The sequence below is a fragment of the Caretta caretta genome, chromosome 8 (genome assembly GCF_965140235.1).
Source record: "Caretta caretta isolate rCarCar2 chromosome 8, rCarCar1.hap1, whole genome shotgun sequence".
In the NCBI taxonomy this organism is placed as follows: Eukaryota; Metazoa; Chordata; order Testudines; family Cheloniidae; genus Caretta; species Caretta caretta.
Genome location: NC_134213.1, coordinates 63092979 through 63114521, shown reverse-complemented (window position 1 = coordinate 63114521; position 21543 = coordinate 63092979). Strand labels below are relative to the sequence as shown.

Genomic DNA, 21543 nt, shown 5'->3' with positions numbered 1-21543 from the left:
TTTCATTTCAATTTTTAAAGTTTTATATTCTATACTGTAGAGTCATTTTGAAACAGAAAATCCAAGTGTTCCATCTTGACTTCATCAGAATGCTCCATTCTGTGGGGTTCCTTCACTCAGAACAGAATTGAATCCAAATAGAAATGTTTTCATAAACATGTTTTTTTTTAAATGTCAAGTTGTCAAAAATGAAAGTCAGAAGATTTCCAACCAACTCCAATTGTAATCTCTCCGCAGCAGGGAGTGTGTGTATATATATAGTGCATAGCACAATGGGACCCCATCTTCATTGGGGCCTCCAATAACTATCATAATGCAAATAAGTAATGAACACTCCCCTTTTCCACACTCCTCCCCATTTTCTCATGTGGGTCACTTACTCTTCAAACAAACAAAAAAAAACACACAACCCATATGAAATGTACATAGTCACTGGAGTGGTTTGATTCCATAGAAGTAGGTTCTGTATGGGAAAGTAGACTTGACTCTGGGGAGACTGGCTGCATTTTGGAGAAATCTACTGACCTCATTGGAATGTGATAAGTAAACTATAGCTCTTCCCTCTCAACCAGCCTGTTAAAAGAAGGTGTAAACTTCCTAAACTACTTCTCTAAAGTGTGTGGTCCTACTTAGTAGTCTATGGAATGTTTAGACTGGTCTCAGCCTTCTTCAACAAGAAGTTTCTATTCCGGAGTTACTGGAAACTAGTAAGACAAAATAGAAAAGATCTAATTAGTGGATATAAATATTTTCCAGGCATCAGCTGAGTTACCCAACAATAAAAGGAAAGTATTAAGCATGGTCAAAAGTTTGAAAGGGCAAACCAAGATTGGGACTCCGTTGACCTAGGCACTGTACAGACACACTAGTATACGGTCCCTAATTTAAAGAGCTTACAATCTAAATATCATAGCAGCCTCTGCGCTGTCCAAATATTGGAAGTTAGAGAGGAAATATTAGTGTGCATCAACTGCTGTGTTACTAATCCAAATTAGCATTTTAACTTTGTTAAACAGTATCACACACTGTAATTAAAAGGAAGCACTTGTGTCTATGAGAATGAGGCTTCTTGTTCTACCAAGGCATGCTGAAGCGTTGCAAGGGATGAAGCCAGCTGTTGGTTGACCCCTGACTATGGGAAGGACAACCATTAATCTGCAGTGCATGCTCTTAGCTCCCTGACAGATAAACGTATCGGTTTTAGAACAACAATTTGCTAGGAACTAAAACTTAGTGATCTGCACCAAAAAGCAATGTATGTATGTATGTGGATCCCTCCCAGGGCATGTCTACCCAGAAAAAGCAATGCGTGGACTAGCCTACTAGCTTGAATCAGCCAGTGCAGAGATTGATAGCAGTGAAGGCATTGCAGCATGGGCTTCAAAGCAGGCTACTGAACCCAGTATGTAACCTAGGTCCATGCAGGGATTGTGCTATCCACACTTCACTGCTGTTGGTACCCATGGATTCAAGCAAACTCAGGTAGGTTAGCCCTTGCTCAGACCTTTGTGTCTGATCCTGAAATATTTAAGTCAATAAGAGTTTTGCCATTGACTTAAGTGGAAAAAATATCAGGGCCTTATTGTGCAATTTTAACCTAACTGCCCTATCATTCCAGCCTGTGTCCTCTAGGAGAAGATCCCTACACCAACAGAGGAATATGCAAATTGAAAAACTGTGTTACCCTCTGCCACCCCAAGAAATCTGGGGGAGGGAGGGGAGGAGAGAAAAGAAAGAAATATGTCTGGGTTGTGTGCTGGATTAATGAAATTCAGCCTTGTCCAGAGTGTCAGAACAAGAGGTATGTATCACTTAAGCCCTCAATCATGGAACATAAGCATACGTGTGAAATTCATCCCATTAGAAAAGTGGACATTACCTAAGATCCACTGTTCTACAGCACCATTCCTATTGCTTAGTATCTCTCAATGATCTCTCACACCTGATTCATCTGCTAGGTACAAGTGGGTTTTGTTGCATGTTGGGTTTCCAGAAGTCATATTTGGCAGGTGTTTGATTGCATTTCAATAATCATTTTTCCTCTCCTTATTTAGAGCTTTCCTATTCTCTGAAGCCACACCACTGCTTTCCATTCACAGAAAAACTCACTTGGATTTGAGGAGACATTAGGGTGGATGTTGCATTGCTCTGATTGAAAGTAATATTTGTTTAATTTTTAATAATCCCAAACACACACCCTGGATCCTCCTGGCTGCCATGAGCTTTGGCAGGTGTTCAAAGTCTGAATTTGACTTTTGCAATGTGAACCCATCTTTATTTGGCTGTGGTCATAGTCACGCCATCTGAGAACATCCCAGAATTTAAAAGTAATCAACAAAATACATGAAATTGTCCACAATAGACAGAACATCTTTCAGAACAAGTCTTTCACCACTGACTACTCCTCTTTTTCTTTCCCCTTCCCTTCAAAACATATGTGCAAAGAGACACAGTGAGGCTCTAAGAAAATAAAAAATGAATCGAGTTTCCATAGTTTTCTATTCTCCTTACCCTTTACAGTGTAAAGTACCCAATTGTCTTGTCCCCTCTTTCTTAAGATTTAATGTGTGGTGGGAAACTTGAATAGTCAATCAAAGTGTAAATACTTATTTGTAAGTCCTTTTTTCCCCCCTCCAGACTGTACTAGACTTTAAAATTCTGAAGCCGCAAACAGAGAGCCTTGTGTCAGAGTATTCCAATTTCTGCCAAACCACATGGCATCTCTTTATTTAAATGTTAATGCTTTTCACATTCAGCATGAACTCTCTGAAGTAAATTTGCATTTGTCTGTGATATAAAGTAGTTTGATATTAAGTGGCTTAATTAAAAGTTAATTTAATAAGTTTGCAAAATACTGTAAAAATGATTCAATAGCACCCAACTTTCCAGTCAGGACATATTTTAATTGGTAGAACTGTTACAGTGATTTCAGGCATTCATTTTCAATTAATTTGGAAGTGTTGTTCCCTCTAGGAGACTCAATGCAACATGATATCTATCTTCAAAGGTTTGGTGGGGTTTTTTGTGTTTTTAAATCCCCAAGGATTAACAAATATATTTTAGGAAGATATCCAAATGTATTGTGATTGAAATAACTTCTGTGAAAACAACAAACTTCCTTGCATATGTAATATCTGACAACTTCTGTGCAAAAAATCCATGAAAGGCCTTGGAGAAAGAATATCCGTTGCTTAAAAGGAATTTACACCGAGAGATGCAAAAAACCCAACACCGTAGCGCAGTCAGAATGTTCCTCTGACAAAACCTCATGGATTGTGCCATACACTTTTGTTTATTCTTGTTAGAGTTGGACCAAACTGAAAGTGGGTGTCACTGCCAGTATACTAAACAAAATACCAACAGGTGGTTATGCCTAAAGGGCACTATTGGACAAGACTCCTAGGAGGTACCAATGACAGAAGTTGGCACTCCCTTGAGTAGGCCACCATATGGTCAATTCACACTTTTGGCAATGCAACATTAAGGGTGACATTTCTGGGACTAACATACACATACCAGCACCCAATCAGTTTCCAAAGTCTAGTGTATAGACAGACCTTCCCCTCTGCTAGTGTCAGACACATCCCAAGATGCACATGTTTTGGTTGGTTTTGCAAATCCGTTCACATTAAAGATAGGACACTAGCTTGGGAGACCTACGTTTGGAAACCTAGCCCAGAACTAGATCCAAAATTTCTTTTGTGTATGTGTGAGAATGCAGCTTACCTCTCTGATGTGAGGTCCATGTCTCAGTTTCCCAAAGATTCTCTTCCCTGGGGTGATAGAGCAATACATTCCTCCAGCCAATTTGAAAAAAGGTCTTTCCCTTCCAGGGCAACAAAAAAATAAATAAAATAAAAGCAAATGGGAATATTTGCCCCTTCTTATTTTGGGAGGGTTTTTGGTTTGTTTGGGTTTTTTGTTTGTTTGTTTTCTCCTCCCTAAAGCACAGAGTTTTCCATCCCTCAGGTTAGGGGCTTAGCATAGTGCTTTGCCCTTTCTCTGTTAAACAATTGTTTCTGTCCTCCCAGGACTAAATTTTTCCATTGATGCAGGAGAATGAAAGGGTGCTGCTTCCTCCTCCCCCTTGCTGGAAACTGTAAAGGAAGAGCAGTTATACAGACTAGGCCTCAGTTCAGACAGTGCACTCTAATCATCATCAACTGCCATCCCCCACTGGAACCCATATGGGCCGTCATCAGACTACAACCCAAACTTGATGGAGACCCACCTGCTGAAAGAAGTCATTCCTAAGCCCCCATTCCTGGCCTTCAAACAACCCCCCTCCCCCCAACCTCTTCAAGCTCATCAGTAGCAAGCTCTCCACAGACCAGGACACACCAATTCAAAGTGGCGCCAGATCCTGCCGGAACAGATGCAAAACCTGCAGACGTATCTACACTGCTACAATGATCTACACCTTTCAAGATCCATGTATTCTACACATTCCTATCACAACATGTGGCTTACCTCATCCAGTGCACTACAGGTCCCCAAAAACAACAACGTGGATGAAACCAGACAATCACTACACTCTTGAATGAATTCACAAAGGAAAGAAGGCTAATGGCATATTGGGCTGCATTAGTAGGAGCATTGCCAGCAGATCAAGAGAAATGATTATTCCCCTCTATTTGGCACTGGTGAGGCCACATTTGGAATACTGTGTCCAGTTTTGGGCCCCCACTACAGAAGGGATGTGGAGAAATTGGAGAGAGAGTCCAGCAGAGGGAAACAAAAATGATCAGGGGGCTGGGGCACAGGATTTATGAGGAGAGGCTGAGGGAACTGGGTTTGTTTAGTCTGCAGAAGAGAAGGGTGAGCTGGGATTATATAGCAGCCTTTAACTACCTGAAGGGGTGTTCCAAGGAGGATGGAGCTAGGCTGTTCTCAGTGGTGGCAGATTACAGAACAAGGAGCAATGGTCTCAAGTTGCAGTGGGGAGGTCTAGGTTGGATATTAGGAAACACTGTTTCACTAGGAGGGTGGTGAAGCCCTGGAATGGATTACCCAGGGAGGTGGTGGTTTTTAAGGCCCACCTTGACAAAGCCTTGGCGGGGATGGTTTAGTTGATGTTGTGCCTGCTTTGAGCAGGGCGTTGCACTAGATGACCTCCTGAGGTCTCTTCCAACCCTAATCTAGGATTCTAATGGTATGCTGTTGATGCATCCACCTAAATGCAAATGGAGTACAAGCCAAAATAGTCTGTAGAGAGAAAGATGTTACTAGTTATATTTGCCATCTCAAGGAAACAGTTGCTAGGGAATGATCTTGTTCTCCATCATATGCAAAGTTAACTGGTTATACATATAATCAGAATTCTGAATACTCGGTAGCACAATGGGTCAAATTCCATGGCAAGAACCTCTAGATTCTGCACCACAAACCCTTCAGTTTTGCGTCCATATATATATTTATTGCCATGAAATAGAGTTCATTTTCATGCCCATCCCCCACAGAAACATGTTTTTTTTAAGTTTGTTCAGCTGTGAGACAACAACAAAAACTACACACACACCCCCAACCCAAGCTTAAAATGTGTGTTTATTTTGGGCAATGGATTGTGTGTCTCCCCTTCCCCCAGTGCTATTCTATGCTCTCCCAACAGCTTTGTTCTACCCGCAGGAGTCCTCATTCAGACCATTCTCCCCAACATGTATACCATCCAAGGGGGGGCTTATTGCTGGATTCACCTCTGCAAGCACTTGAGCACTGCCCTGTTCTTCCCAGCTGGGCAGCCTACACTTCTGGTTTCTCCCCTCCTCACCTTTGGTTCTGGCTCCATTCAATAGTGCAGGAAGCATGTACCACAATCCAATAGTCCCCTCCCCTTGTGGGAAAAGCTGGGGAATGAGAGGCAGCTGCAGGTAGGTTTTGGCTGGACTGGAGCAAACGTAGGGCCCCTGCCTGTAGCAAAACATTTGGCAAAAAATGTTAAATGTTTTAGAAGTCGGGTAAGTGTCAAATTCCACAACCATGGAGTACATAGTGCCCTGACTGAGATAAAAAGGGTAGTTCACACCTCAAAGCTATTGTTTCAGGGTTTATGCAAACTCAGGAAGACACACATTTGAAAATGTTAATTCAGTGCATCACTAACTATAGGAGCTAGAAACATGGATTTTAAAAGGCAAAGTTGAGGTTTTGGAGCACAGTTCCAGAGGACGCAGTGAATCCATGGGAAATTCTGTAGCTATGCAATATTTGGGGTCTTGCATGTAGTCAGTGATTTTTACTCTGTCTCCTAATTGTAGCCAAAGTACTACATTCATCCCTAATTCAGTTACATGGAAGACACCGTAACAGAAGAATAGGGAAATGAGTATACTGAATGCTGTATCTACATCAAGAGGGCATTAGGATGCCAGCTTGTTGAAATCAGGCAGTAGAAATTCTATTTCTAGCAGATTTGAAAATTTAGCTTATTCAGACCTAATGAAATATAGGACTCCAGTTCATTAAAGATTATATGCCAAGGACTGGATAACCTATTTGTCCTTCAGGAAAGAAGTGTGTTATATGGGGAAATTCACTCTATAAGATGGGAAGAATTTTAAAGACCCAGGATTGAATTTAGAAAAGTTTATTTGAAAGATTCTCAAGATTGGAAGAAATATTCCCTAGTCTTAAAATGATGTGAGAATTGAGCCTACAAATTTACCCGAATTGTGAGCTCATCTGTAAAAATTACGTTGAAGTTCATAACATGTTAAAATAACCTATAACAAATGATTATGGAAAAGGCATGAAAGGGAGACTGAACAACTCTCTTTTGGGGTCCCTAAAGAAATGGGGGAGCACAAAAGAACAAAGAAAGCAGAAAGAACAGAGAGAGGCTACTGGAGCAAGTTTCACCATCATGGCTGCCACTTAGGACCCTGGACTTTCAGCATCCTGATCCTGAGAGGCGTCCTGGCTAGAAAGGGGCCAGAGCAGGACAGCGACTCAGATAACATTGCCACTTCTACCAGATCCAGCTGAATCCCAAACACCACCTTGGTATGACAGTTACTATGTAGGAGACTGTCAAACAAGGTGGCTTTTCCTTCTAAGATTAGACTTTACAGCAGCAGTGACATCTCTGGCCTATCTCAACTAACTTCTCTTTTTTCCCCAGAAAGGACAATTACCATGTAATACTGTCAAAAAGGGGACTTCAGCTGTAGACAGTATTAAATATTTTTAAAGGGAAAGGGAACAAAGGATTTTGTTAAAATGAAAGCCATATATAATAGTTCACATTTCAAAAGCTTTAGTCATTTTTTCCCTTTCTGTATGTTTAATGGAAGGTTAAAGAAGATTTTTAATGGTGTGTTTGCCATGGTGTTAAGCAGGCTGACTTCTCTATAAACCATGTCAGGACCTTATTTAACACTGTTTGATAGTGACTGGGTTATATTAAACATCTTTAGCCTATTTAACACCACACACCTAACTAGTAATACCTCTCAAACCAGTATAAAATATTTAAGTGTAACCCTTGTAAATTGCCAGGTGAATTCATTATAGGGGTTGAACCAAAACACTATGTGGTGGAACATAAAGGGACTCCATTCAACACCGAATGTCATGTTCTCTAATAATGAAGCTATTTTACCACTTGTACTAATATGATCACCTTGGGGTCAAACCCTCATTACTTCAGTCATGTGAGTAGGTCAATTAAAATAAGTACCCCCAATGTGATGTTCCCTCTCCTTAATGTAAGCATTGATACAACAATGTATGCTGTGACAGAGTTCCTCCTCTGCTTGGTGGGTCCTGCATTTTTTGGCAGATTTGCTCACCTCAGAGGTTCACAGCAGCCCTCAGTTTGGCCCTTCTGCTAGAAGCTCAAACCTGCCGTTCACTCAGCTAACCTCATCACTGGCCAGCATGGAAGAAATGGAGAACAATCTTCGCAGTCTCTGTTGCCCCACCTAGTGGGTTGGGGACAGGCCAGATCCCTTTCCAAATTAGACCTTCCCTTCTGGTGTTGCTCACAGACCAGGTAAACTCCTCTTGTGTCCAACCAGGAGTTGGGGGGGATGGCGGGAACCCAGGCCCACCCTCTACACTGGGTTCCAGCCCAGGGCCCTTTGGATAGCAGCTGTCTACATCTCCTGTATCATATACAGCTCCCTGGGCTACTTCCCCATGACTTCCCCCCCAGTGCCTTCTTTATCCTCACTGCAGGATCTTCCTCCTGAAGCCTGATCACACTTGTACTCAGTCCTCCAGCAGCACGCCTTCTTGCTCCTTGCAAGCCCTCCACTAACTGATGGGATGCCCTTTTTAAGCTAGATGTCCTGATTAGTCTGCCTCCCATAATTGATTCTAGTATGTTCTTAATTGGCTCCAGGTGTCTTAATTAGCTTGCCTGTCTTAATTGGTTCTAGCAGGTTCCGGATTGCTGTAGTGCAGCCCCTGGTCTGGTCACTCGGGGAACAGAAAACTATTCATCCACTGCCCAGTATATTTGCCTTCTATCAGACTCCTGTACCCTACTGGTCTGGGTCTGTCACAATGTGGTTAAGCAGATCCCCATTCAGCAAAGTACCTAAGCATACGCTTAAAGACAATGCGACTTAGGCAATTTAAGCACATACGGAGGTAATTTGCTCAATAGATCTGCTCAACTTTTGGGTCTTGAATAGCAACCAGCTTTAGGCAAACAGACACAGCCAAGTCATTATTTAATCTAAGTAGAAAAACCATTATAAATGATGTAAATAACTAGTATCTCATCACTTGTAACCACTTCTGCAGCAGGTTTATGGAACACAAATATTCATATATATTAATCCACTAGGGCTTGATCCTACAAGGTGCAGAGCAACTTGCAATTCCCATGGACTTCAAAGGGTCTTCCCAGAGTTGTTCAGTGTTTGCTAAGCCAAGCTTTCTTACATTAGCAGAGCCTCCAAGAAATTATCACCTTGCATAGTCAAGCAATAAGGAGCCCCAGTTTCTGTTTTGTTTTCCTTTTGACCTACAGCTGCAAGAGAAAGCTATGCATGATCTCCATAGGGAATGAATCTTATTTTATGGATTGTTCTTATGTACTTATGTACACAGTGCAATGTGTATGCACAGTGCATTGCAAAAATATTTTAAAAAAGACAAAAGGCCAACATTTCCAAGAATGAGTAGTGATTTGGGATGCTTTATTTCTGAGACACTATAAAGGGACTTGTTTTTGCAGAAGATACTCAGCCATTTCTGAAAATCATGCACCTAAAGGCATTTCAAGCTGGGCACCCAAAAATGACTAGTCACTTGAAAATCCGGACCTAGATTCTTGCCCTTAGCAACTGTCAAGGTTCCTTCCCACTCTGAACTCTAGGGTACTGATGTAGGGACCCGCATGGAAGGTTAAAAACTTCCCCAAGGCACAAAGTCTTTGCCCTTGGATTAGGTAAAACGCTGCCACCACCAAGTGTTTTAGACAAAGAACATGGAAAGAACCACTTGGACTTCCTATTTCCCCAAAATATTCCCCCCAAGCCCTTACACCCCCTTTTATGGGGAGGTGTGAGAATAAACAAGATGAGGACAAACCCCTTGTGTTTTTAGGGTCTTAAAAATCCAATCAGATTCTTAAAAATCAGAACTTTATTAGAAGAGCAAAAATAAAAAAAAGAACACTGTAAGGTCATAATGGAAGATAATCTTACAGGCAGTCAGATTCAAAACAGAGAATCCCTCTAGGCAAAACCTTAAGTTACAAAAAGACACCAAAAACAGGAATACACATTTCCTCCAGCACAGCAAATTTACAAGCCAAAAAAAACAAAAGAAAATTGAATTCATTTTCTAGCTAGATTTACTAACTTTACAGGAGTTGGAATGCTTGCATCCTTGACCTGTTCCCAGCAGAGGTATCACATAGACTGACCAAAACCTTCCCCGCCCCCTCCAGATTTGAAAGTATCTTGTCCCCTCAGGTCATTTTGGGTCAGGTGCCAGCAAGGTTACCTTAGCTTCTTAAACCTCTACAGGTGAGAGGATTTTGCAGCACTGTATACAGAACGGTGGTTACCCTTCCCTTTATATTTATGACAAGTAACCTACCTACAATCTATATTAAATTCAAAGTTAAGTTTATGTAGCAATAAAATTATCTCATGTGGAAAAGTGACTCAGCCTCAAGATGGCAGATATGAAAAGTGATTTAGTTAAAAACAAAAGAAAGAAAGATACTATATGGAACTTACTGTAATAAGTAATCCAAGATAAATGACAATACACAATTTAAGAACAAATTTAAGGCAACTGAGCTAAAATGATGCACCATCATTCTTGTTAAAAGTTTTCTTTATTACATAATGGGTAAAATCCTGGCTCTCATAGAATAAAAGTAGAGCAGCATACAGTGTAAATTCTTATATTGACTTCCCTTGGAATCAGGATTTCAGCCAATATGTGATTGTTGGCACATTAAGGTTACAGTTTACCATGCTGCTCCTTACATGAGTTTAATGAGAACACATGGTAAAACCCAATAAAAAAAAAGGAGCACAGATTATACTTTTCTCCCTAATTCAGCAGAAAACTTAAACACATGCCTAATTTTAACCATATGACAATCATGGGACTATAACTTTACTTAAGATTTCTTGATTATTTTGGGTTTTAAGACTATGGGATAACAGAGGTGGAAAAGAGAAGTCATTCCTACCTACAGAATGCAGAACCATAACAGAAGTTTCATTTGATATGAAATTGGTATTAAGGACTGAATAGCTGAAAAGATGCATAAAGCCATCCACTACAACTCTTCAGAATTCATTTAAATGCCTGTTTGCTAGTATGACTACCCACATAAACGTATGTGGGGAGAGACATACATCTCTAACTATTACATGACTGCTAGACAATACACTTTTTTTCCTGACAACTCAGATCTCATGTACGCCTTTGACTTACTTGTTCTTTAACACTTAACCCATGAACGCCCACCTTGGTCAACACAATATGGTATGCAATTGAATTTTCACACTGAACAATGCCATCTGGGTGTAAGAGCTCATGCAGTGGCATGAAAGACTGACTGCATTATCTTATGGCTGTGTAGAGTATATTAAGAAGTGTCACCATTGTATAAGAATTTCCAGTTTGCAACAAGTACTTACCCATAAATGTAAATGGATGGAAATTCAATACATCTTTATGGACATGCTGGATCATTTATGGCTTGATTAGATTTGCTAGCTGTGTGTGTTTTATCTCCTCCTGTTTGTATTTAGGAGGCTAACTCAATCAGCAATGAAGGAGAATATTGATCTTTTTGGGAGATTACTTTCCAGTGGACTGAATAACTTTAGAAGGGAAAAAATAACAGTAAATCTTAATCCGTTTCTAAGAGTCCCTGAAATCTTGTCAATCTGTAACTCAAGTACATAAGAAATGTTAGTCTTCAGTGCTGGATATATTTCAATTAACTATTTTTTTTCCATTTGCTGATTGTCTTCCTAGATAATAAAGCTGTTTGGTAGGTGTAAAACGGATAGGAAATTGAAGCTATTTGCAAATTTTTATTTAAATTGTTTCTCTTGACTAGACAAAGCTCAAGAGATTGATGTAAATCTCTGATGATCAACTGCATCCCCATTATGGAAGGGATTTTGTTGAAAGGTATTTATATAAAATATATTTAGTAACTTTCTGTTCTGAGGATTACTGAATTCAGAGATGTGAAAGCTTAAGTGGGTTCTTTTGACCTCAAAGACCTCTTGTTAAGGCCAATACTGCTGCATTAGGAATAGTTTTATCTAAAAGACTTCTCCCCTTCTTCCCCCAGTGAGTAATTTGAAAAAGGAAAAGCAATATAAACTACTACTAAGAAAAAGAATATGAATGAGATGCAAGGAAATGGATAAATAGGAATGTAAAACTATTGTAGAACAATTCCCAATATGGTCACGTTAATCATAATCTTAAAAAAGTTTAAATATTCTTTAGTTACCATCTACCTAATTTTGCAATCTCCGTCCCACCCTGGCCAAAGTCTGAACACCCTGACACGGAGATTTGAACTCAGAGCCTGGATCCAGATCTAAATCTGTGTTTTGTAAATGGCCACTATCTTTATAATGGACAAAAACAAACCTGAGACTTGGACACCCCCTAAGCTTTGGACTGTTCCAAATCCACATCCAAATTTTATGGTTCCAACCAATCTTTAGCAGTCCAGCTCTTACAAAATGTCATTACATGCAATAAGCAGGTTAGTACTTCCACTCTAAGGAAGACAATCGTTCTAATATGCAAAGATACTATGGCAGTTACTAAGTGGTACTGTTCATGTAACCTTACACTTTTTCTTAGCATGCAAGCACTATTCAGAGTTTGAAGAAATGTGTGTTGCATTTATGATGCATTTGGGGGGGGGGGGAGCGGAGGAGAGGCTGCTGTGGCAAACAAAGGAGTTCTCTCTCCATCTCAAGAACTGACTGTAGTTAGAAAGAGACAACAGAGATGTTACCTAGAAACCAGGCACTGCTGTGGACTAAGATTCCAGATGGACAATTATGGTTGATGCTTGTGTGTGCTATTTGTAACTACCACTGTTGAAGGACTGATGGATTATCCCTGTATCTCATTCATTACATCCAGGCTGCATCTAGATCTTGTAGATTCTTACTGTATACCATATTTAAGATTTGGCCTCTTCCAGTTGTCCAAACAGCTACAATGCTCATCCAGGCTCTCATCTTGCATCCTCATTACTGTAACATCCTCTTCTCTCTGGCCTTGAAAAACAAACAATCTTATCCCACTCAAAACCACTAAAAATGCTATTGAAGTTAATTCTTCTAGCTCAGGGGTGGGCAAACTACAGCCTATGGGCCGGATAGAGCTCACCAGCCATTTTAATCTGACCGTCAAGCTCGGGCTTGCCTTGCTCCGGCGCTCCAGCTGGGGAGCAGAATCAGGGGCCACTCCGTGCAGCTCCCAGAAGCAGCGGCCTGGCTACCCTCCAACTTCTATGCATAGGGGCAGCCAGGGGGCTCTGCTCTGCGCACTTCCCCCATCCCAAGAGCCCCCCCACAGCTCCCATTGGCCGGGAACCAATGGGAGCTGCAGGGATGTTCCCAGCGGACAGGGTGGCGCCTCTGCATAGGAGCCAGAGAGAGGACATGCTGTTGCTTCTGGGAGCCACCTGAGGTAAACACTGCCTGGAGCTTGCACTCCTGAGCCTCCCTCCATACCTCAAGCCCCTGCCCCAGCCCTGGATCCCCCTCCCTCCCTCCCTCCAAATCCCTCAATCCCAGCCCGGAGCACCCTCCTACACCCCAAATTCTTTATCCCCAGACCAGAGTCCACACCCCCAGCCAGAGCCCTCACTGCCTCCCAGACCCCAACCCCAATTTCATGCATATTCATGACCCGCCATACAATTTCTATACCTAGATATGGTCCTCAGGCCAAAAAGTCCTCCCCCCATCCTAGCTCATTGCTTTGACCATGTCACTCATTGCATCCCTCCATGATCTCCGCTTTCTCAATTACATCAAAGTAAGCTACTTCTCTTCCCTTTCTACTCTGCACATGTCCTCTCTCCCCCCATAACACACTATTGAGATGTCAGCACCTGACTCTGATTAGCCAGCTATGCCAGTCTTCATTGTCCACTTCTTCAGTTGACAAAACAAGCACCTTCATGCCTTCTCCCAGGCTGTTCCTCCTATTTGGGAGGAGCTCCCAATGAACACCCAGAAACCACCTCATTGCCCTCCTTAAAACTGTTTTGTAGGGATACCTACGGTCACAGTTTTGATGTAAATTCACCTTCATTCCCGCTCCATAGCTCCCTGAGGGCATCCACTTAAGGCTTCCAGTTCCTAGCCATCACGTCTCTTGGGAGGACACCCATGTCTCCCTCCTTCCTGACCGGGGGTTTAAGGCTTCACAGATCCTGGTCTTACACTGTGATATTTGCAGCAAGCCAGTCTGATTTCTCTCCAAGAGCTATAACCAGTTAAAAGTTACCACACAGCTCTTTCTAAAGCAAGCACGTCATTCTCATTAAATCATTAGAGAAAAAAAATATATTTAAGACAATAAAAGTCCCTATACACATACAAGCTTACCAGAGGTCACCCATCCATTTTGTGGGGTCAAAAGTCTTTCCAACCCTTCTGCAAGGTTGGAGCCCTTGGGCTAAAGGTTCTGTCCATTTGCTGGATCAGAAAGAATGTCCCAAGTCTGTTTAAATCAAGTGGTGGGGTTTTTTTTAAATCAAAAGCCCTCCTTTGATTGTTGGTTTCTGGAAGAGCCAGTAAGAACCAGCATATGCAAGCATCCCAAGGGATGGAACTTCTCTGGATGTGTTTATAACACAAGCAATTCAACCTTAATCCTGGTGGGAGTTGTGACAACCCTCCCTCCCTTGGATTACAAACAATTCCCGGCCCACAGTGATACATAAACCTTTCATACCCTTAATGCAAAATGATCCCCACAGATCTTGCATGCAGTTACTATATCTGTCACATCTACAAACTTGACAATGTTTAGGCTGCTGGTTTTTCATACTGACCAATATTGTCTCATTGTTTCTGTGTGCGCCCTCTCTGTACCTGTGTTCTTGTTTTATAATTAGATTGTAAACTCTTTGGTGCAGGGACCGCCTTTCTGTTTTTATACACAGAGCTTAACACAACAGGATCCTGACCCAACACTAGGGCATGTATGTACAGATACTACACAAATAATAATAGTAATAAAATCAACAAGTTGCACTAGGAATATACTGACTCCATGTTTCTGATTTTTCTAACAGGAAGCCAACCTGTAAGACCCCACCACCTGCTACCATTCAGAAGGTGCACTCTCTGAATGACCCTAAGATAAATCTATATTAAAAAATTAACCACACATCACTGTTCTTAGCATATACCTAATGGAGTGATAAGTACACCCCCAGCAGACTAACATTTTTCATAACTTTTATAGTTTTCTAGCAGTCAGTTTTACCCTTAGAGCCTTGTTGGATCTCAGGCTAATGCTAACATAACTTTTTCTAAATTAAATTCTCCTACCAGAGGGCTTCTTCCCTGCATTCTTATAATTCAATGGTGCAGCGTTTCTCTGCAAAAATGAGCATCCTGTAGAATGATTGTTGGCATTCTTCCCTTCCCCAACTCTAGAGGGTCATTCAGCTCAAACTAAAATTCTTCAAGTCTGCATTAGCATCCTTTAGAGACTTCAGTAATAAGCTGTCAACATTTTCAATTTGAACAATTACCCAAGAGACCTCTTCCCTATGAATTAACCAGGCCAGTCATTTACTGGAATTGTATCATTGTTCATATGTTTAGTATTCTCCCCCAATGAACAGGTTTTTTTCCCCCCTTTCCCCATCTGACAAGTGTTAATCAAATTGAACTCAGATTTAGTTTAATTTATTTGTGCTTGAGGAGATTTTATTTTACCAAACTCATTTTCAGGATGAAATTGCCTTTCGTACACAGAAATAAGCAAGACGGTGAAGGAACTCAGATGCTTTAATGAATAAGCAAGTACCGTATGTTCTATTTTACACCACTTTGTGTGTGTCCCATAATACAAATGAAGGAAGTCCACACTCAACTCAAACAAATTTATATCTGTGCAATGTCCAACAGAGTGGAGATTCATTTCTTTAGTCTGTAAGAAGTTTGGTTAACTCTTGCACTGTCCATAGGTCTAATGGAGAAGACATGAGCATCCTACACCAAGAATAGTGAGTTCAAGACCCATCTAGGATAGATGTCCCTTTTCTAAAAGATAGTATATTTCAACTACAAGCTGCTAGGCTAGTTGCAGGAATCTTTGGGTGAAATTCAATGGCCTGTATTATGCAGGAAGTAAAAGTAGGAGTTAATGGTCTCCGACTATGAAATTCAGGGCAGGAAAGTGGTAATTGTGTATTGTACAGATCTAGGCAGTGTGTCTCTGCCAAAGTGATCACACCATAGCATGAAAATAATTTCACAGGGTTTCCTGTTAGGCCACTTTTCTGATTAAGCAATAAAACAGGGTTACTGGTAACAGGCATCCCTGTCCTGTGCCTGCATCATCTTAGAATGTGTCATAATGAAGAAAACATAAGTAATATTTGTCCTATAAGATGGCATGATCTGGTGGATAGGGTCCTGGAGCAGGAGATCATTCCTAGCTCTGCCACTGACCTGCGGTGTGACCTTGGGCAAGTCACTTCCATTGTTTCCTCTCCTACCTGTTGTCTGTTTGGACAGTAAATTCTTAGGGGCTGGGATTGTCCCTTCCCATTGGTTTGCACAGTCTGCAGCACAATCCAGCCCTGAGTTGGGTCTGGGTGCAATGCTTGATTGAAGGTCAGGGACTGTCTTTTTGGTCTTTGGATAATGCCTAGCACAATTGGGCCATGACCCATGACTGGGGATCCTAGGCACTACTACAATACAAATAATAAATGTAGAAATATAAAATAGTACATCACACACTCTGTCAGTGCCCCATTAACATATGCCATCTCCCACATACACTTTAACAGAAGAATTTGAACATGAAAAAAAGCACTTGCTTCTAATAGTTTAAGCCTTGAATATATGCAAATAAATGAAAGTTTATGGAAATCTGAAGGCTAATACATTTTCAGAGGACCCTTCACAGTAGGAAACACAGGCAGTGAGTGCCCTTTCAGAGATATCAGATTCTATACTATCCCTACCTTCTCACCACTCCCACCCTGCCCTTAGGCCAGCACTCATTATGCACCTAGCGTTTTCACGCATGCAGATAAAAAAAATGCTTAAATTAAAAGTGTGGCTCCTATGTTTAACTAACTGTTTCTATTGCCTCCAGTTATCAAAGCCACCTGGCACATATTAGACAGATTGGCACCTACTATGGTTATTTTTCTAGAATAAGGCAGAAGTCATAAGCAGGTGGTAGCTTTTACTGTCTAGGCCATTATTCTTTTGTTTCTTGCCTTTGGCCACTGTTTCCTACCAGATGTGTTCTGTATTTTTGCTTTTAATTAAAAAAAGTTTGACTATGATCTATAGCAGTATTGGATTTGTGCGCACACGCTCATGAACAGTTTTGTTCTTTAGAGAGATTTAAATAATTAATAACGGAAGTGGGAATCATGTGTTACTACTGTATATGAATTGTATTTCCATCATAAAAATCAAAACTTTGTTATGCTTTTTACGGAGAGGTTTTATGTAAAATAAGCTATTTGTCATTATTCTTCAAAGGCAACTAATAGAGTCTTACACAAAATATAAATGAATCCTCTTATTGGGGGCTGATATCTGAGTTTGGTTAAAAAACACCCCCCATGCATCCTACCAGAGTACTACAAGCCCTAACTTGAATAAAGGCTGTCCTCCAGGTTTAAATATCCTCCATCTGAATTATAACATTTTTTTCCCCTGCCATCCTCCAGACTCAAAGAACTTAGTGTCCCTGTAAATTTGGATTGGTCTTTTAGGTGCCTTCATCTGAAAATGCCATCATGCAAAACAACTTACAGTACATTATGGGTGTTTCATATATTTCCTTGCCATGACATTTAAGTGTCTCTCTGGTAGAAGAATTCACTTTGTCAAAATGACAGCTTGATAGTGCATAAATACCTTTACTCTTTGACTACAAAGTCATATCTACCGACTTTGCCATTAAAATAATTCTTTGTTTCTCTTAACATATGGTCATCTTAGACTATGAAAATCTACTCACTTCTCTGCTTTACCATCAACACTTACCAGCAATTAAGATAACAGTGCTGAATATACCAGAAGCAATGTTAATCTTTTGTTAGGTAATAAGCATCAGCAACCAAAGGCTTAGGAGACAATTGAATAAGTAGGAGTGGGACCCTTCCAGCATGAGCTTATTTGTTATCACAATAGCGGACAGAAAAAAAAAAATAGATCACTGTCTTGCAGTGGTGCTGGAACTAGGGGTACTGCTGCACCCTCTGGCTTGAAGTAGTAACACACCAGATACAGGGTTTTGGTTATCAGCACCCCCCCCCCCACTATAAAAATTGTTCAGCACCCCTGTTCTCTTGCATTCTAGTCTAGGGTGACTAGATAGCTACTGTGAAAAAATGGGACGGGAGTGAGGTGTAATAGGTGCCTATATAAGAAAAAGTCCACAAAAATCGGGACTGTCCCTTTAAAAACAGGACATCTGGTCACCCTATTCTAGTTCCACTAAACCATCATATCCTCTTACTTTCATGTCAGCGCTTAGGTGTGTGAAAAGAGAAACTTTTTAGAATGCAGCATCCAAACAAACATGGCTCATTTGTGTCAACTTGATAGAAGTAAATTATGTTACGGAAAAGGAGGGTGGGGAGTAGAACGCTATATTGCCAGAAAAAGCCGCAACCACATCTTCAGAAGTGATCATAGAATATCAGGGTTGGAAGGGACCTCAGGAGGTCATCTAGTCCAACCCCCAGCTCAAAGCAGGGCCAATCTCCAATTTTTGCCCCAGATCCCAAATGACCCCCTCAAGGATTGAGCTCACAACCCTGCATTAAGCAGGGCAATGCTCAAACCCCTGAGTTATCCCTCCCCCCAATTGACTGCCTACTTTCAACTGACACTCCCTATCACATAATTGCCCTCTTATATGATTTTTTCCACTAGCATGTCTTTGAAAAGGGGTGTGGTCTGGAACTTTAAGTCTGACAAGGAAACAGTTGTAGCCCTAAAGTCTAGGGGGCTTCAACTGTCTGCTGCAATGCCCCTTCTTCCTGCTGTTAGTGTTTCCAATTCATGATTTTATTGCGAGTCTCATGATATTTAGTGTATTTTAAAAAAATCCAGAGACCCAGCAGTCATCTGAATGCACCAGAATCTCAGTTTCTCTCTTTAAAAATAGAGAGTTTCTAGTACTCATTCAGATGTAAACTTGAAAAATGTTACCCTTAAAAAGATACAAGAGCCAGAAAAATTAAAAAAAAAAAGCTGTAAATGGAAAAAAAAAATCTCAAAACCAGCTTGCCACAATTCCTACCACTCTGACTTAGTGGTAACATCCAGTTTACATACAGTTTTTCTGCAGTTCTTATCTTGATATTACATTATGGCAGAGTTCTGGGAGTTGATTAAAATACTAGAAGTCCTTTTGGAAAGACAACTATTTATATTCTAGCTTCAGCATTCAAACTGATCTGGGAAATACTTGGGGTTTTTTTAATTGTTTTCTATGACTCAGCTGTAGTCTACAGTTCAGCGTGAGACTGGCCTTCTCTGAGATACTTCTAAATGTGAAAATAATGTGTCATAGGCCACTTGTATTCACACTTCGGAGGAGCATTCTAGGTTTTATTGCATAGGTTTCATCTCTATTTGCACAAATTTCTATTTTAGTCCAATCAGGTTCTAAAAGCAGGAGGAACAGAGTCTGTAAGGCACTGGAATGGAACTCAGGAAATCTACATTCATCTACTCCTGTCCCTTTCACAGGCATCTTGTGCAACTTTGGGCAAGTCATTTGATTTTTTTGTTACTTCATTCCCCATCTGTAATCTGGGGGCAACAGTACATCCTTTCTTCTATGCTCCTTCTGTGTTTGCACAGTAACTAGCACAATGGGGTCACTAACAGCTTTGTCTTTGAGAGATTCCAATCTTCTTTTTAAGATTTCAGGACAATGGATACGTTATGCACTTTGCCATGTTAACGAGGTACAAAGAGAAGACCAAGATCAAACATATGTTATGGTTACTCTCCAAAGAGAAGGGAGCTGGAGCATTTACTTGTACACAATGGAGTTCAGCAGGCTATTGTGAAAAGGCAACTCAAGCTGTGCTATCAAATGTCAGAAAGAGGCACATATTTCTTTCTATGCATCATCAATACAGAACTACACGTAATGGGCAACATTTTAAAAGAAACTAAATGACTTACAAGCCTACCATACTGGAAGTCAATGAGACTTAGCCATAAGGTGGCCATATTTCCCAAAGTAAAAAGAGGACACTGCCTGAGCCCTGTGCCGCCCAGCGGCTCATGTTGACACATGCCCAAAATGTCCCTCCATGCCCCCCAAGGGGTCACACCCCACATTTTTGGGAAACAGGGCATTTGTTCTGTTTGCTTTTGCCAACTGATAATCAGTTGCAATAGTGAACGGGACATATGCCCATTTTTGTTAAAGAAAGACGGGATGCCTGGTATGGGGTTTACGAATGGGATTGTCCTAGGCAAAATGGGATGTATGGTTACCCTACTTAGCCTTCTACATAACTTAAGCACCTTTGAAAAATGCTACTTGGTGGATGCCTCAGTGTAGGAGATACAGATTAGGTCTTGTTCTGTGCTCACTTCCAAGCCTCTTTAGAAAGCCATTTCCATTCTAATTTGAATATAAAATTTGGAGAATGTGTATATTTTTGTAATGGGGTAGTACAGGTTAAATTGAGCCCCTTGCATAATGTGGCTCAAATATACAATAAGACATTCCCTTCCCCAAACAGCTTATATTCTGAATAGACAAGATGGGTGAAATAATTCTCCTGCCTATTTTACAGCCGGCAATGGAGGCAAGAGAAATTGAGGGCCACGGTCACACAGGAAATCCACAGCACAGCCAGGAATTGAATACCCAGCCGAGGACCTTAACAGAAAAAGCATTTTTGCTCATTCTCCCCCTAAATAGGTCCTACACTTTCCTAGTGTTACCTGGAGGGTACTATTTTGCTATTGCCAAGCATCAATGTCTGAATGATAAAGGGAGGAAGAATTTGTACCAGTTTCTGATCCAGAAAATCAGGTACTATAGAAAACTGAATGACTGTGCTTGACTTTGTGAGTTTAATTAACATAGAAAAAACTGTTTATCTTTTATATCATATTTTGTAGTTCATGGATACTAATTTATTTAATTTTACAGCAATAAAAAGGAAATTAAAAAAATCTCATTTCAATATTACATCCAAAGTCGTCATTTCTAATGATTGTCTAATTTGAGGAAAAGGGCAACTAATATTTCTATGCAATGATTAATTACTTAGCCTAAACAATTGGTTGTAATGAATGTTTCAAAAGGTGTGCAATATTGGTTTTCAATGGTATTAAATTATTTAGACTTAAATTAGCCAATATGGCTTTAATTTATTTACATTGAATTCTAAAGTAAATTAGAAGGTAATTGCTTTGCCCTTTTTTGTATATATCCTGCTGACCATTTGTTAATCTCAGTGGCTATGTTAATTCCTATGATGCCTAGCACTGAGCTCAGTAGTACACAAAATTGCTAGGGCTAGATGTAGGTGCATTCTGCAAGAAGGGCATGCCTTCCATCTCCTCCATTGCCAGGATGGCATAAGGGCCAGGCAGAATTGCAGCCTCAACCTCAGGGCAGCATAGAGACTGTCCCTTTCCTCTTTTTCTAGGAGTCACCCAGCACCCAGGGGCAGCAGCTTGGGTCATTACCTTATTTTTCACTCCCCTGGAGCTGTACTGGTATACCAGGGAACATTTAGCAGTTAATAAAGGTAAGTAACAGAGGGCAAACTCCCACCTTCCGCCAGGTAGTTGAATGAAAATGTCATCCTCCCAGTCCTGAGAG

General features: G+C 40.8%; 1 long non-coding RNA gene across 1 annotated transcript; it reads right to left on the bottom strand.

The window, feature by feature from the left end:
• Positions 1-231: 231 nt before the first annotated feature.
• Positions 232-5873, bottom strand: LOC142073107 (uncharacterized). Its single transcript, XR_012669792.1, has 3 exons — positions 5768-5873; positions 3727-3826; positions 232-704 (listed from the first exon to the last, which is right to left on the bottom strand). It is a non-coding gene; the product is annotated as an uncharacterized LOC142073107 (long non-coding RNA).
• Positions 5874-21543: the final 15670 nt, after the last annotated feature.